The sequence below is a fragment of the Corvus cornix genome, chromosome 7, assembly GCF_000738735.6.
Source record: "Corvus cornix cornix isolate S_Up_H32 chromosome 7, ASM73873v5, whole genome shotgun sequence".
NCBI lineage: Eukaryota > Metazoa > Chordata > Aves > Passeriformes > Corvidae > Corvus > Corvus cornix.
In genome coordinates, this window is record NC_046337.1 from 8,692,707 (window position 1) to 8,708,573 (window position 15,867).

Below are 15,867 nucleotides of genomic sequence, written 5' to 3' on the forward strand. Positions count from 1 at the left end.
TGTGAGGACAGGGTCAGATATCTTTGGACATTAGCATAGATCCTCTAGATACTGGGGGAGTTGCTGGGTACATGTACCTAGATTTTTGGGAACTCTCCAGGCTTCCATCTTGCAGAAGCAGAGAATTGGAGAATTTCCTGCCACCTACATGCTTTGAGGCTGTTTACTGCAAATTCACATTTTGTTCCCTGAGCAGTCAAAATTGGTTTGGCCACTGGTTTTTCACAGCAAGTAGGGTTAAACACAAATCTGCCTTGGACTGCAGGAAGGGAGGGGACAAAACCCCACCACTGTGGTGCCTGTTAGTAACAGATATTCCCCTGTATTCCTCTCCAGTGCTGAGTGACAGCAGCTGGAATTTATGAAGCAGGCTTGTGCTTTGCACGTTCCCTGTTTTTACATTCAGGAGAGAGAGAAAATGCCTTTGGTTTGTTCAGTTTGTCAGGCTGCTTCCTCCTTTGTGCCCAAATATGTGCTGTGCCTTACAAAAGGTCCCTTCTTAAATTACATCCCAAAAGGTGAATGGGATATGTGCAAAAGTCATTTCGCCTTCAAACAGGATGCCACACCTGTATGGGATATGTGACCTTCTGATGGAGAAAAATGACCAAAACTGCCTGTGCTATTCCCACCTGAGTTGTTGCACTCAGGAATTTAAGATGGCTACTTACTGCACTTGCATGGGCTGAGCCCTTTCGCACGCCGGAGGCGACAGAAGGTTTCATTTTGATGACCATTGCAGTGGGCAATATGACTGAAACTGGCCACAAAGTCAGGAATATAAACTTTGTCTTTTCACTACACATCTATCTGCACCTATAGGAAAAGTGCCTGAAACTCTTTTTCCCCTTCTGGATGCCATTCCTCATTGCTAAACAGATGCGCACGCACACACGCATGCGCGCACACACACACATTCCTACCACTGCAAATGACTGAAAGCCATCAGGCTTTCATGATGGGAAGGGGAGGAGAGAAGGGAATCCATAGCTCAGCAGTATCATTTCCCCTACTTCCTTGCAAAACCTCTCTCACTGGAGTTTCAAAGGCTCTCTTCTCCAAATTATTTATGGGAGAGGGGCAACCCACTTGACGCTGTATGTGCCATTATCCCCAGCTATTATCCAACAAGTAGTTAATGTTGTTTGAAGCAAGCATGATTCCTTCTGAGCTCCTCTGTGGCTGCTACTGCATGCCTAGGGCCTGGTTGTACTCCCTTAAAGTCGATGCTAAAACTTCCCAGCCTCACAAGGTGGTTGTGAGGATAAGTTCATTAACGTTTGCAAGGCCCCCAGATATCATAGTGCTGGGAGTAATATAAGTATCTAGATAGCTAGTTCTCAAAGACAGCATCTCTGAGGGTCAGATTCTGCACTAGAAATTCCCTTATGCCCATCAATTAACATTTGCTCTTGAATATGTATGTATCATGATGTTTTCCTATTATACATATTTAATTATGACTTATTCTCCAACAGCTATATAGGATATGGAAAGAAACATCACAGAAGCTAGAGTTTTGCAGACTACCTCAAGGAAAATAGGTTCTGAAAATCTGGAAGAGGCTAGGGGGGTTTATTTTTGTCTGAATAGCTCCATCTGAGTTGCCATTTCCCCATAGCAAAGTGTTGCTTGTCCCCATTGTGACATGCCAATGACTGTAAATGTTTAAATATCCCTTATTCCCTTATGGTTTCCATTATCATTTAGTTCTGTCGCAAGCAGAAAGATGTCTGGGTCATCCTTTCAGCCAGGATGAAGCATGAAAACAGGGCAAAGCAAAAGAACAGCAGGATTCAAGAGAAGTTTGCTGAAGGGCATGTGTTGGGCAATCTTTTGACTGAACTGGAAAGTCTTGAGTCTATTTGAATTCTTAAAACCTTTTCTCACCTTTTTTCAATGCAGTTGGTCAAATTCACTGCTGATGAAATTCCATTGGCTGTGTTGTCAGTACCAAAACCATAAATCAGTGCTACAGTCAAATCAGGATCAGTGTTAGAATGCTTAAGCATTTCCTTAGTTTGAAACATAGAAATGGAAGTCAACAGAAACAATCATATGCACAAAATTAAATACACACTTAAATGTATTTCATTGGATTGATGTTTTAATCTGGTTTTATGACTTAGTAGCTAAACAGAATCATTTTTCTAAATTAAAATTAAATAGAATTGTTGAGAGTGCAAATTATTGCCAGATACAGTATCTGTAACTGGCATGAGGAACACACATACAATGCAGTTAGCTGTAAAGGCTCAACTTCTTAATTAATTTTCCTGAGGCTTAGCCTTTCATTTAAAATACAGCTGTTCCAGTTCCAGGGAAAAAAAAAAATAAAGACTACCCTCGGAGACATGGCCCAAATGTAACCAGCTCAGCAACGTTGGTTTGAATTTGTAGAGAGCCTGAAACCACATCCATGACACAGGAATTTCTCTACCAAGTGTGTCCTGAAGCCAATGAGAGTCACGCTGTTTCGAACAGAGACATTGTTAACTAATTTGTCATTTATTACAGCATTAAGAAATGCAATCGTGTTTTGAAGATCTCAGCTTTTTCAAAGACTGGATGGGGCATCTGCTGGAGGGCAGTGCAGGAAGAATAGAACTCAAGGCAGAAGGTGAAGCAGGAGACATTAAGTTGAACACGTTGAGCAGCTCATCATTTCTTTGTAGCCTGCCATAACTCCCTGCTTTATGTCTTCTACTTGGGCTCCAGGTTCTTTCTGAGAAGAACTAGTCGTACAACACATGGCAAAATACCCCTCACTGTGCCTAGAAGGCCCAAATCTAATACCAACAACACATAAAAGACTATTTTCCCAAGGGAATGGGCTTTGCTCTCAAAAGCTTAGAAACCGCCCCATTTCAGCAAACACATAAATCTCTATTGGAAAAACATTATGCCCATTTATATTTTTTAATGAATTCATCTCATTTGATCACTTTCCTTTCAAATAGTTTGGCTGTTAATTGGATGCAGGCAGGACACACAGTCAGAGCACTCCAACTTCCCTGTTGGCTCCACATTTCCATGTGGATATTCTGAGAGACAGACTCAGACTAAATGAGAGTTGTGAAACACAACTACACTGAGCAGTTTTAAAACTTTTCAGTTGCCTTAGGTAACTAGATAATTTTCTCTCTTTTTTTTTTTTTTTGCAGTATTCCCTAGGTATTTGCTGCACTGTATGCCAGGGAAGAAATCCCTGGAGGGAATATTAAGGTCGGGATGAGATGGAATTAACAATATACAGAATATTTCTGCTGCACATAGCCATCAGTACAGGGTTTGCCCTCAACTTCTCTGGTGTGCCTTAGTTACCATTGCTCCAGTATTGCCTGGGTATCTCTTGTGTTATGAAAGTCCCCTCTCTGCTGTGGGGAAGGGAAGAGCAGAAGAGAAAACAGAATAACAATGGGAGGAGAGGAACAGAAACTAGACAGTTATTCATGAAACTGTGTTCATAAAACACTTCCTTGAGCCATGCTGCACCCTCTAGTGTGTGTGCTCTCATGGTCATACAACCCCTATGGCTAGAGGACGTCCATCTCTCACCTAAACCACAGCTTCATGCAGCTGTGGGACTGACCTGGAAAAATTCATTTTACAGTGGGTTTTGCTGGGCATTGTAAGCTGTCCCACCTTTGCCCAGCCCCTGCAGCCACTGCCATGCCAGCTGGTCAGGTTGCTGTTCGGTGGGCTTTGTGCAGCTCATCCTTTCAATGTGCTCCTCATTTAATGCCTTATAACTTTCATATGGCACAAATGTTTTTGCATCAGTCGAAGAGAACTGTAAATGCTTTTGTCAGTTTGGTATAAGGGTTTGTGTATGTTTGACTGTAGTAACTCTGCTTCTTATTTCAATAACCCAGCACAGTAGGGACAACATTCTGCCATTATACAATAAAAGCTTTTCCAGGCAGGACTGACACACTCTGAAAAGCAGAACAGATAGTGCAGTCTCATCCTGATGAAATTAGCAGGAGAGAAATATGAAATCTCCACCTTCCATTACACACATTCATGGACATTTGGAATCTGATCTGAGTATGAATCTGAATAATTTATTTCTCTCCTCTCATCTTAAAACATGTATATTTACTGTATAAAGCACAGTATTTTCTAAGATGAAACAAGTGTTGTATTAGCAAGCAAGGAATACAATAAACCTTTAACTCCCAGGTCAATAATCATATAACAAAAGGACTTGATGAAGTGCCCTCTATACCTTTTTTTTTAAACATGTCAGCAGGAATAAAAACTGTTTTTCTTTTTACCTCGGCTTCACTACTCTAACCCAAGCTGATGGCAAAAAGCCTAGAGAATATTGCTAGCAGCCTGTTCTCTTATGACACCCACCCTTCATCTGGATGTAATATCTCAATATTGCTCCAGAAGATTGGATTTTATTTAGTCTTTTAGCATGATATGAAAAAATGAACCAAATTCTTAGATGGCAGGGGCTTTGTCAATTAAAGGAGTCTAGTTTACTGGGAGCCAGCTGAACAGCTGACTTTATCATATGCAGGAGATTAATGAATGCTACTGCTACTCAAGAGAAACAAGAGGTCATCCAAAGACTACTTTGTTTGCTCTCTTGGTACTTTTAAAAAATGTTTCTTTAAATACTTTTAAGGCAGGCCTGTTCAGTGCTATAAGGGACACACTTGCCAGTTAATCTCTGATACACACCAGCATCAAAGATCTCTCCTAGTTTTCAGGTTTGCATCTAAAAAAGCTTTTGTGACATCCCAGCTGGCCAGGACTCTATTTTTTTTAACACAATTCCTGCTAGGAGAGCAGAGAATGGGAGCTGTTTTCTGCTCCTTTCCACTGCCCTCCTGTTACTAGACATACCAAACAGTTTTGTGGCCTTGACACAGAAGAAACTTCAAATTAAGTCCTTAAAGCAAGGTTTTAAATGAGGGTCACTTGCTGTACCAGAGTGAAAACCATCTCTTTGGTTTTTCTTATACTAAAAATTTCTAAAAGTCTCAAGTTCATTTTGCACCACTGGTGCAGCAAGAGCTGGAACCTTCAATATTTCAGCAAATTGGAAATGCATTCATTTTTTCCTGGGAGCCTTGGACTTGAGGAATGATCATACTGGGTCTGCACAGTGCCCACCACCCAGAGATCCAACACTGGCAATGGTACAGCAGTGTACTGGGACTTGGGAGCAATTGCTGCCTCCCAGGAGGAGCTCACTGGAAAGCTCCAAGCACCCTGTTCCCTCTTACAGGAATGTTGTTGGTTTTTAAACTCCTATCTCCTGTTCAGTGGGGGACAAATTCCTGCTCCCACCAGGGCAGGAGGAGCTTCTCCCCACTTTGTGGATGAGATCCTGCCTTGAAGGCTCATGGATTCACAGCAGAGCTACTGTGAAGGCATCATTGCAGCCATGAGGTAGTAAAGCAAAGAGCATAAAACCACAACTGGATGTACAAAAGAGAGGTTCATAGCTCCAACTGAAGTGATGCAGAGAGGATCCCAAAGTTCCTCAACTCTGAAAGTCACTGGGGTCCTTTCAGCTCTTTTCTTTATTTCCTGCATGGTTCAAGAGAGCAGAATCTCTTGACTCTCAGGCTTGACTCTCTCAGGTGTGCCTCCTCTCCTACCCTGTATTCATATTAAATGAATAAAAGGACTGGACACTGTAGATAAAATTAATTCAGCATCCCCTAATCTTCTCACAGCCACCAATAGGTGCTTAGCTAAAAAGACATTCTGACTTTAAAGATGCAAGTGTTTCCTTTAATTCTCCAAACACAACAAATCTTGGCTGCAGTAGAACATTTATTTTACCATCTGGATGCAGAGGAAGTAAGAGACAAGTTTCTTAGCACTTCCAAAAGAGAATTTATCTCTTAGTTGGCCAGATAGTTATGGAAACAGCCTGTGAAAGGAGAGGGCAGTAGGCTCACTTGGCTCCATTCCCACTATCACTAAAGGAATAGCTAAAATAATAAATCCATATTTTATCATTATTTTTACCTCCCAGTGTACATCACTGAAAGGGTTTATATGCAGCCCTCTTAATTGGCACAGCCCCTGCTGGAAATAGAAACATGCCGATGAATTGCTCATTCAGATTAGGCTCCCAGGAATATATTGTGCTGAGAGACACTCACTTTTATTTCCTGAATTGCTTTAACGATGAGCACTGAGCAACTCTCACTTCACTCCCTCCCTCCCAAGTACCCTGAGCTGCACGGCAAGGCAGCAGCCAGAAGCTCTCAGCCAGCCCCCACAGCAAGAAATATCTGCATGTAAATACCAAAGCACACCTGTGAACAGCTGTGAGTGGGCCTTCAGATATTGTGTTTGCCAGCTAAACACATAATTCTCAATTAAGTGAGCAATTACCCGTTATTGTTTAGCCCTTGAAATTCAGCGTTGTGCTGAATCTATTCCCTGGCAATGATCCCAATGAAAAAGCAAGTCATCTCTTTAGGGTACAGATTTATATTCTCTGGTAGGAGGGTCACTAATAACACTTGGAAACAGAATTCACAGGTAAATTACAAAGACTTCAAAAGGCTTTGAGCACCTTCAGCTCCCACTGTAGGAAGGCTGTTTCCAGAAATCATGGCTTTCCTTTTCTTCTAGCTACTCATTCAAGAGTGTTGTCTACAAAGTTATATGGTTGTTTTTGCTATTGTGAAGAGTGGGAGAAAAGAGTATAAAATTTGGCAGGTCTAGGTTCTATACAGGGTGAAAAAAACCACAGTCCTCCAGAGAAAAATCCTCCTGAACTGTTACAGTGAAAAAGAATATCATAGCCAAGGAAACTGGGACGAGTTCATCTTCCAAGAGTGTTTGTTCAATAGACTTGAATTGCAGGACAGATAATGCTTTGTTTTCTTAAAAAATTGTAGTCGTGTTGAAGATTAAAGATCATTAATTGATAATCCCAGACAAAGATTCTTTTTTTTCCAGCTGAAAAACAAAAGCTTGGTGCCAGACACAGATAAGTTCAGCATAGCTGGGAGAAAGAATCACCTCAAAGCTTTCTTGTGCTTTGTGGATACTTCCTAAAATATTAAGGAGAACATCCAGAACTTGAATTAATCTAAACCCAAATTTCCTATCAAAAAAGCTATTACCATAGATTTTCCAGCACTCTCAGCTGCAATGCAGACCTGTGAGCAATTATATGAAGACCACAGCTGTTTAAAACTGTGTACATAGGATAGATTAAAGGTTGACTTCAATCTAATGGTATTTTAACCTGTCATTTCTGGAAACCAGATTATTTGGGTTGGTAGGTTTTTGTTTCTCTTCTTATAAAAAAGTGAAGCTTTTTAGCTCCTCAGTCCTGAAGAGGAAAGGTGAGGAGGAGAGCAGCCCCCAGAGGGCAGGTGGACTGAGGACAGCAAGGCTTGTTAGTCTTTGAAAACTCTTTGAGAAAGAACTGGGAAACAGTCACATTTCAAAACCTGGAAGGAGCTGGAACAGGGAAGGATTTTAAGTGTTGCTCAAAGTTAACTTACACGTTAGGTTAGGTTTTATTCAGTTCTATCTTCAGCAGCACCCAACTTGGGCAATACAAATCTGGTGCCACTCATGATGGATTGCACACAGGACCAATTGGAGCCCTATGAGCTTTAAAATTGATAGTACGGAGACCAACGGCGGCAGTGCAGTTTTTCATCAAATGAAATGGAAAAGTGATTTAATAATTCTTTCTGTCTTAAATTGCTTTAAAGAATTTTAGACAGTTAAAAATTGCATGGATTTTGGACCATATGTGTGAGAGCAGAAAAAAATAAGGGTTTTGTTTTTCCTATTTTTAATATGAGCCAGATGAAACAAGAAGATTGTTTCCTAGCAAACTATAGGTCAAGTACCTATGTAGGCTTTGAGATGGCTCTGTAAGTTATCATGTTATCTTTCTTTCTTGACAGTATACCATTATGTGGTGTATCATTTCAGCATTTACTATCTTTCATGTCCTTTTATCTTCACACTAGGATTTCTTTCTAAATTCCAAACCATGCATTTGGTTTCATTATATAACACTGGCTTTTACAAAACATTGGCTCTTCATATTCTTTGGTTTCATATTTGTCGGCATCGGGCTGAAATAGTAAACCCACTACGTCTATTTTATCTTGTTAAAGATAAAAACAATATGGCAAATGAACTATTTGGGGAACACTACTTTCAAATTAAAGGAGAGGAAAAAGTATTAAGTGTCACCACTGAGTTGAACTATATTGAAATCTTGAACTGAAGTGATTTTTTAAAAAAAATTGAATAAAAAGGTGACCCAAAATGCTACAACTGTCATGCAGGACTCTGTTATCTTAAATTATTTATTTAACATCTGGTAAATATTATCCAAGCTATAGTACAGATAAATTGAATAAAAGAATACCAATGCCAGGGGAAAAGAAGAATTGCTTAATACTGTAAGTATATAGAACTGTTCCACAAAGCAGTTTATTCTCTCTCTGCAAGAGGAGATGAGAAGCATGGTATTGGGGTAAAATGCATCTGCTTCATTTCACCCTAAGTATGAAGCTATCAAAGCAGTTTTAGAGATTTAATTTAATCTCAAACACAAATTCTATGAAAACAGTCTGACAGCGACATGAAATTTTACATAACTTCTTTTACCCCTCCCCCTTTAAAATGCAGCTTCCCAGCTGATTCATTTTATTTTATCCTGTGCGTATTGGGGATCAGATTGAATTTTCTTTGAGAAAAGAAAATAATTAAGCCATCTGTAAAGCTCTGGCTGGGCATGAACATAGCAGCACAGGATAGAGTTACTTGGAGGGGGGAATGAGGTCAAAGAAAAGTACTGCAGGGAAAAAAAATCAAGTTCTGTAACGTGGAGAACAAAATAAAAAGAGGATGGAGTCTGAGAAGGGGGAAGGGACCTAAATTCCTTGTCAGTTTGTGGGTTACAAATGAAACAAAAGGCTTATCTTAAATATATGCAGGTTTGGAGATTTTTTTTTTTCCTGGAAGCTATTGAGAGCTAATTAAATTATGGTCAAGTACTAAGCATTTCTCCTGTGCTTCCATGGTCAGTTTCTGCTGAGATCTTCTTGGTCACGCTTATGAAATAAAGAAGATTGATTCCCAAATATTTGTTCCTATTCCCTCTTTGTGGATTACATTATACCACTTTTCATTCTTACAGTCTTTGCTTAAGCTGCAGGATATAAGGGCCCTATTCCGCCTGCCAACTCCAGCGCCCAAGATTAACAGGCTGCTATCGCACCAGAGTTCAGGAGGGTAATGAGCAATTCAGACCACCTAGAGTCTGCAGCTGCCAGAGCCTGGCTCTGCACTCCCAACAGTGAGCAGCACTCAGGACACCCCAAATGTACATGCACAGGCTAAGCACAAAGATAATTTCTCCCTACTCCACTCTCACTGTATTGAGAAACAAAACCTGGCAGGCTGCATGCCAGGCACCAGGGTTGGCTTAGTGCTGCCTTTCTCCCCAGATAGCCACGATAGCTGACATAGCCTGAAGGCTCCAAAGAACACTAAAGTCAATGGGCAAACTGGGATCAAGCATGCTGGTGTGAAGATCAGGGTAACGCAGCTGGAAAAGACTTCCAGTTTCATACTGGATTTTAGCCGCAGTTCTTACAGGATCAAACTTGACATAAGAGCATCCACAATCTCCTCCTAAGCCCCTCCTTCATCCCCACCTTTTGGCCCTGTGAGGCAGCCTCCACTTCCTCTGATATGGGCAGAGAGGGCCTAAAGATATTATATACATACCCATGAGTTGATGGTGAAGGGGTGGATAGACATATCTCCCAACCTAACAGGGCTTTTGATAGAAGAATATGATGTCTCCTGCCCCCAGGCCAGTGGGTTGGAACAGTTTCCTGCTAACCACTCAGGCTGATGACTTCTGTTTCAACACCCCAGGCTGTGGATGCCAAATTGGTTTTCCAGAGCCTGCTTTTCTAGCCCCAGACACCTTCCATGAGGAGCAACCACCATCCTGGGCTGCCCCTCCACCTGGGAGAAATATCTGGACAAGTGAGAAGAACCTGATGCCTACTCATTACATAAAAATCCATAAAGGAAAACCAGAGGCCAAAACACAAGCCATGAGAAGTTCATCTGGTTAGTTCATGGACAATGTGGAAAGTTTGAACCCACTCACAGTTTCTGCAAATGGATAATCATAAAGATTAAGTGAAATGCCACCAAAATCTGTAACTCACAGAGCCAAAAGTCTTCCTCTATAGTTGTTCCAAGGTAAAGCTTTGCTTGTAAGAAATAATTTTCGGCCATACCTGGATTTTTCTTGCAATCATGGTTAGTAGCAAATCTGAATCTGTCAGCACAGCAGTATAATTTAAATAGTACAATTCACAGCTGACAGGGGATTTCCACCGACTTCACTGGGAAAATATGTCATTTGCTAGCTCTTGTTAACAAGTAGTAAGGCATCTGTTGCTTGCCCAGGGTTACACGGACCAGCAAGAGACATTACTGAGGAGACAGAGAAGAGAGAAGGGTTGACAGCAGCAAGCCAGGTGCAGAAATGAAGCTTGTAAATTTGTGTAAAATGCAGAGCAAAGACCTGTTAGTAAGTTGCTGACACCCCAGTTTATCTGAACTGTCTATTGCAAAGTCTGTATTGGAAGTTCTTACTCCAAATGCCGACCAAGCAAAAAATCCAGATCTTGAGATAACCCTCGGCATCATTTGAATCATATTAGAAAAGAATTTGCTGAAAGACTCCCAGTAAAATTCAACACAGGCAAGCACAGTCAATGCCTCCTTGAAGGGCAGAGGTGGCAGGATGCCTTGGCACCTAAAGCATTACACCAACACTCTTACCTGGTGTATTGTACCCACCATAATCTCACGCTCTCTTGGAAAGGCACATGCTGCCTCAGCAGCTCTCAAATTAGCTTTCCATGACCCAGCATTAATGCTGCAAGATAACAGGATTCCTTGTTTCTTCATGATCTCAGTCACAAAATGATGGCCTGAGAGAAAGTGGGTGAGAAGTTCTCTGTAACATCATCTTCCTCCCAGCGGATCACTACTGAAATGAGCAAGCAGGATTCCTCCCTTGCAAACAACAAGGCAAACCCACCCATCTTTCATGCAATCTCCTTTATTTACAGGGATAGTGTCAAAATCTTATCTTCCTAATTGCAAAAGCACCGTAAGCAGAAGGCAATTTGCTTGATTAGAAACCTGTATACCTACCTTTCTGATTAATTCACTGTCCAAGGAGTCCTGTCTCCCTGCTCCTTCTCCAGACAATCCTTGCACCTACTTCTCTTGCTGACTATTTCTCACAGTCTGTCCCCCACATGCTCAGATAATTGCAGTTAAAAAGAATGGGTTCACCATTCTCCTCATCAGTCTTTCAGAATTTTTTTCAGGGGGTTAGGTATGTCTTTATCATGCGACCCAACACCGAAAGTTTTGTTTGAACTATCAGTATGCAAGAGAGCATGTAGCTGGTTCTTCAGCTGGATTTGAAAGAGTGTTTCTCATGATTTTTCAGTAAACTTGTAGTTGCTTATAGATAAAAGTTACATTTGATAACAGCTATAAATATCTTTCAGTATAGCACTATTAATATACTAGCATTTGGGGTTTTTTTTCCAGTGAAATTAGACCAAATTTTCTATAAAACCAACCAAAACTTTTCCTTTTACTCCAGGAATTTGACATGATAAATTTTATAAGCAATGTTTTGGTAGGTGAAGCTTAATGTTCCCAAACTTGTGCTACAACATTAATGATGAAAAAGAATCCTCAGTAACATTCATAGACTCTTCCATGACCTACAAAGTCTAAAAGAGTTTTCTTTACTGGTTATCCCCACTATCTGTACCCCATCTTTCACCTTCAGATAGGTCTGTTCTTTTTGGTGACAAATACTGAGACTGGAAAGGTCTGTTTACTACGTACCATATAGTCAGAAGGTCTTTATGTAATTTACTGTGAAGGTGGGGATGCTTCTAAAAGTTAAATAGGTTAAGAGAACTTATTTCAAAAGATTGGGGTTTTTTTCAATATGGACAGTTATTCTTTTTGTGCATGCACTGTAAAAAACCACACTGCAAGGTCTGGTTTGTAAGGTTAGAAATGCAGCCCAGAATTAAAAGCACTTCCCAATTTTTCCCTCTTTAGATCAAAACTGAGTATCTTTCAAAAAAAATAAACAGTCAGTACAAAGAAGTTAGGAAGCTGAAGAAGGGAAAAGGAGACCTTATTTAGTATTTCTCTCAAAACCAGAGGAAATGATTAGTAAAATCCCTTCCAGCCTTAAAGTTTCTGGGCCAAGATAAGCAGCCTTTTTGTTTTGTGGAATGCTGCTGCGACACCTGCAAGATAGGATTTTCTGAAGGGTCTAAGTGAATTAACTTGTATAGAAAATATGTTTTCCTGATTACATAGGTGATTTTTCAGTTGGTATAGTTTTTTTTCATTTTTTAACTTGAAAAAAATATAGAAAAGTACCAGCTGGACTCTTGCTATTGAAAATACCTAACAGCAGTGTAGTGGCAACTGTGATAACCATCCGAAGATAATTTCGTCATCTATTTATTTTTGAATAATTGGTAATATTAGGGACTTCTTAGTGTGGCTCATAAGTCTTTTAAGCAAAGCTCTATACTTACAACTTGTTTCATCTTCACTCACAGGAATCACATTTGTCTGCCAAAATCAAGAGAAGAAATCAAATGTCTCCATAGATGTTTGTGAAGTTTATCAAACTGCTATTATATCACAGGCCAGTTGTTTCAAGTAAATCACAAAAGTCAATTTGCCAGAGCAACTGTTGCAATTCATAAGAAAAAAACACAAGTACAAAAAATAGCCCAGGACTAACCAAGGTTACTGACAGGGAATTATGGAAAGACAATACAAATTTCACCTGAAGAAACATTCCTATTGCCACAGACTATATCTTAGTAAAGCTGTTAGATAGTGTTGTCTAGTGCTTAATATTTTCATTACAGAGCTCACAGTCCTTGAATCTGTTCACAAATTTGTATCTTTATTTTCCTTCAGGTTTAGGATTTAATCTGCTTACCCCTCTTACTAAAGGACATACCAGCTTTGGAAAAGGATGCCATGACATTCAAATCACAGATAGCATTATTATTAGGTAAGCTTAGAAGAAAGTTGGAGAAGTGCATAGAAATTACAGACCTTATTTATAAGTCTGCCAAACATACTGAGTCTGAAATCTGTTAGAATTCTCTCCTGTTCTCCCCAGTAATTTACGTCCTTAGGTGGATTACCATCGTGAGTCATTACAAAGAGCTTATCTTGGAAGACAGGCTGGAAATATTTTTTAAGTGCTTTGTAACAGAAAAAACATAAACAGATGATGAAAAAATGAATATTAGCAAAGAAATACAGTTTATTTCACTTCTTTAAAATTTGTTCCTCGTTTAGAACCTGTTAATTGACAGGAATTTTGCTGTTCTGATAATTTCGTGTTTCTTATCTCCTCTGTGGAGAGATGTGTTGTGGTGGTGGTTTCCCCCTATATCTTATGGAAATGTGTCTTATAAAAAACCTTAGAAGACATTCATAACTATGGCTCCAGATGCTGAAAAGGAGTTGGAATTGATTTTTCAGACTTCCTAAGCAATACTTTATTAGCTTCACGCCAAGTACAGAATGTATTTGACCTACAGAGGTGACAATTACACCGTAGAAAATCTTAAATCAGGAGTAGTCTTTATGACACATACACTAAGTACAGGAGGAGCATTCCTGTAAATTTGAATTTTTAAAAACTGCAAATTTGTTTATCTTGTTCCTTAGCTTTCCTGTGAGAACATAATGGAAAACACAGTGCAAATGTTTTACTGTAAGCAAAATATATAACAAAACAGCCTGTGACCTGCTTATAACCCCTTCCCCAAAAGGAAGAGTCTGGGGTGTTATAATCCAGCCAAATTAACATTAATTTCTGGAATAATGCCGGAACAAAATCCTGTTTCAAGCATGTATATCAGGGAAGAACTTGGAATATAGCAAAATGAATAGGATCCTATATAGCACATAGCATATGTTATATGACATATCACAAGCCAAGTGCTTCTTGTGACAAGACAACAGCCTTTGTGCATAGAGAAGAGATTGTTATTATCATATACTTTAATTCTAGTGACAGTTTTTACATGGCTTCTGTGATATTCTCATAAGAAATCAAAATAAATGTGGTATTCACATAACTCCCAGTGAGACCCAGAAAAGCAGTCTAGAAAGGTCTGAGGTGGTTTAGTCAGAAAGGAGGACTGAAGAAGTGACAGGAGTACAGTCTTCAAGTTTCAGTTGCAACTGATCTGTTTTCCATGTCCATCATGCACAAGACAAGCACTAATGGATTTATATTTTAGTTATTTAGATAGATGTCAGCAAAACCTTTGGAGCACTAAGGACAACAACACACATGAAGGCTGGGTTTTCCCTTGTGGGAGACCTCTAAAAGAAGGCTAGACAAACATCATTAAGAATTGCAAAAGGGTCACTGATCTTGCCTTAGGGTGGGGAAAGGTTCAGAAAAGCTCTCAGTGTCCTTTCTGTCCTACAATAAAACATTTTGCTCCTTCTCAGAGCAAAACCTGAGAGTTTGCACACTGGGACCCACAGGGCAGGCTCTCCCCCTCTTTCTGTTCAGATGACCTCTGACATTTGCCTACCCATTAATCAATTATAGTCTGAAAAGCAAGCATATTGCCAGAAAGGGCTCTTGGGGAAGTGACACTGGCAGAGTGTGTGAAACACACACAGGCACAGATGCAAGGTAGAGCTACATCCAGGTACTCTGTTCAGAAGTTTTGTCCACTGTCTCTAGGAATAACCTCTCCTGCAGGATTTTCCACTGTTACCATGCTTGAAGGCTCAGCAAACAAGGATTCATTGCAGCCTGCCCACATGGTATGCCCAGATGGACCACAGCTAATACGGACTGCACAGTCCATGTGTGAAACACATGTGTTCTGCCCCAAGACTGTGGGAGCTGCATAAATTACACATGTGAAATATGTCACGCACATGTAGACATGCCCTGAATTTTCATGAATTTTTGGTACAAAATAACCATAAGGGTGTTTATTTCAACTATTTATTTATTTATAAGGAGGGATTTCAGGAGAATCTGTGTCATATTCAAGTTGCAGAAAATAGAAGATATTATTTATCACTGTGCTGTCCAAGTTGTAAAGCTGGATGCCAAGATTTTCCTTCCCTTCTGTGACTTTTACTCCTGCACATTTATTACTGTGTAGAATTGGAAACTCTTGCTGCAAAATGTAAATTAAGACACCACAGTGCAAGCTTTTGGAGATAACACAACCTTTTAGTCATCTGAATGCTGCTTTAGGCTGTATCTCTACTTATCAGCACCATTTAGTAGCAGACATTTAAAGCAAATGGGAAGTGAAGTGTCTTAAATCTTTCTTGCAATGTATCAGTTGAGTTTCTTCAACATATCAGTGGAGAAGAAAACAAATTAGAAGAGCCAAGGTTGAATCAGTACACTAAATCCAACTCCTAATTCTGCGGGGCTCAAAATCTGCAGCCACTACTTACTTATACCTGTTGAAGTAGGACCCTGAATACAAACTCTGAAAAGATGAGTTTCACATCTCAGACTGGCTTTGCACATCACTGAAATTGTCAGCGGAACAGGCAAGGATTTTTAACTACCAGTTTTTTCTATGTGTTGCCTTCCTAATGGGAGGTGGGATTGCTGGCTTCTTAAGTTGGTGCTTCTTCATGTTGGGTAATTGCCCTTTAAAAGGTTTTTTATTCTTTTTTCAACAGGAAAAAAAAATGAACTTGGTTAAAAGAACATGTAGGACAAAGAGATCACTGTGTATGAAAAATGGTAAC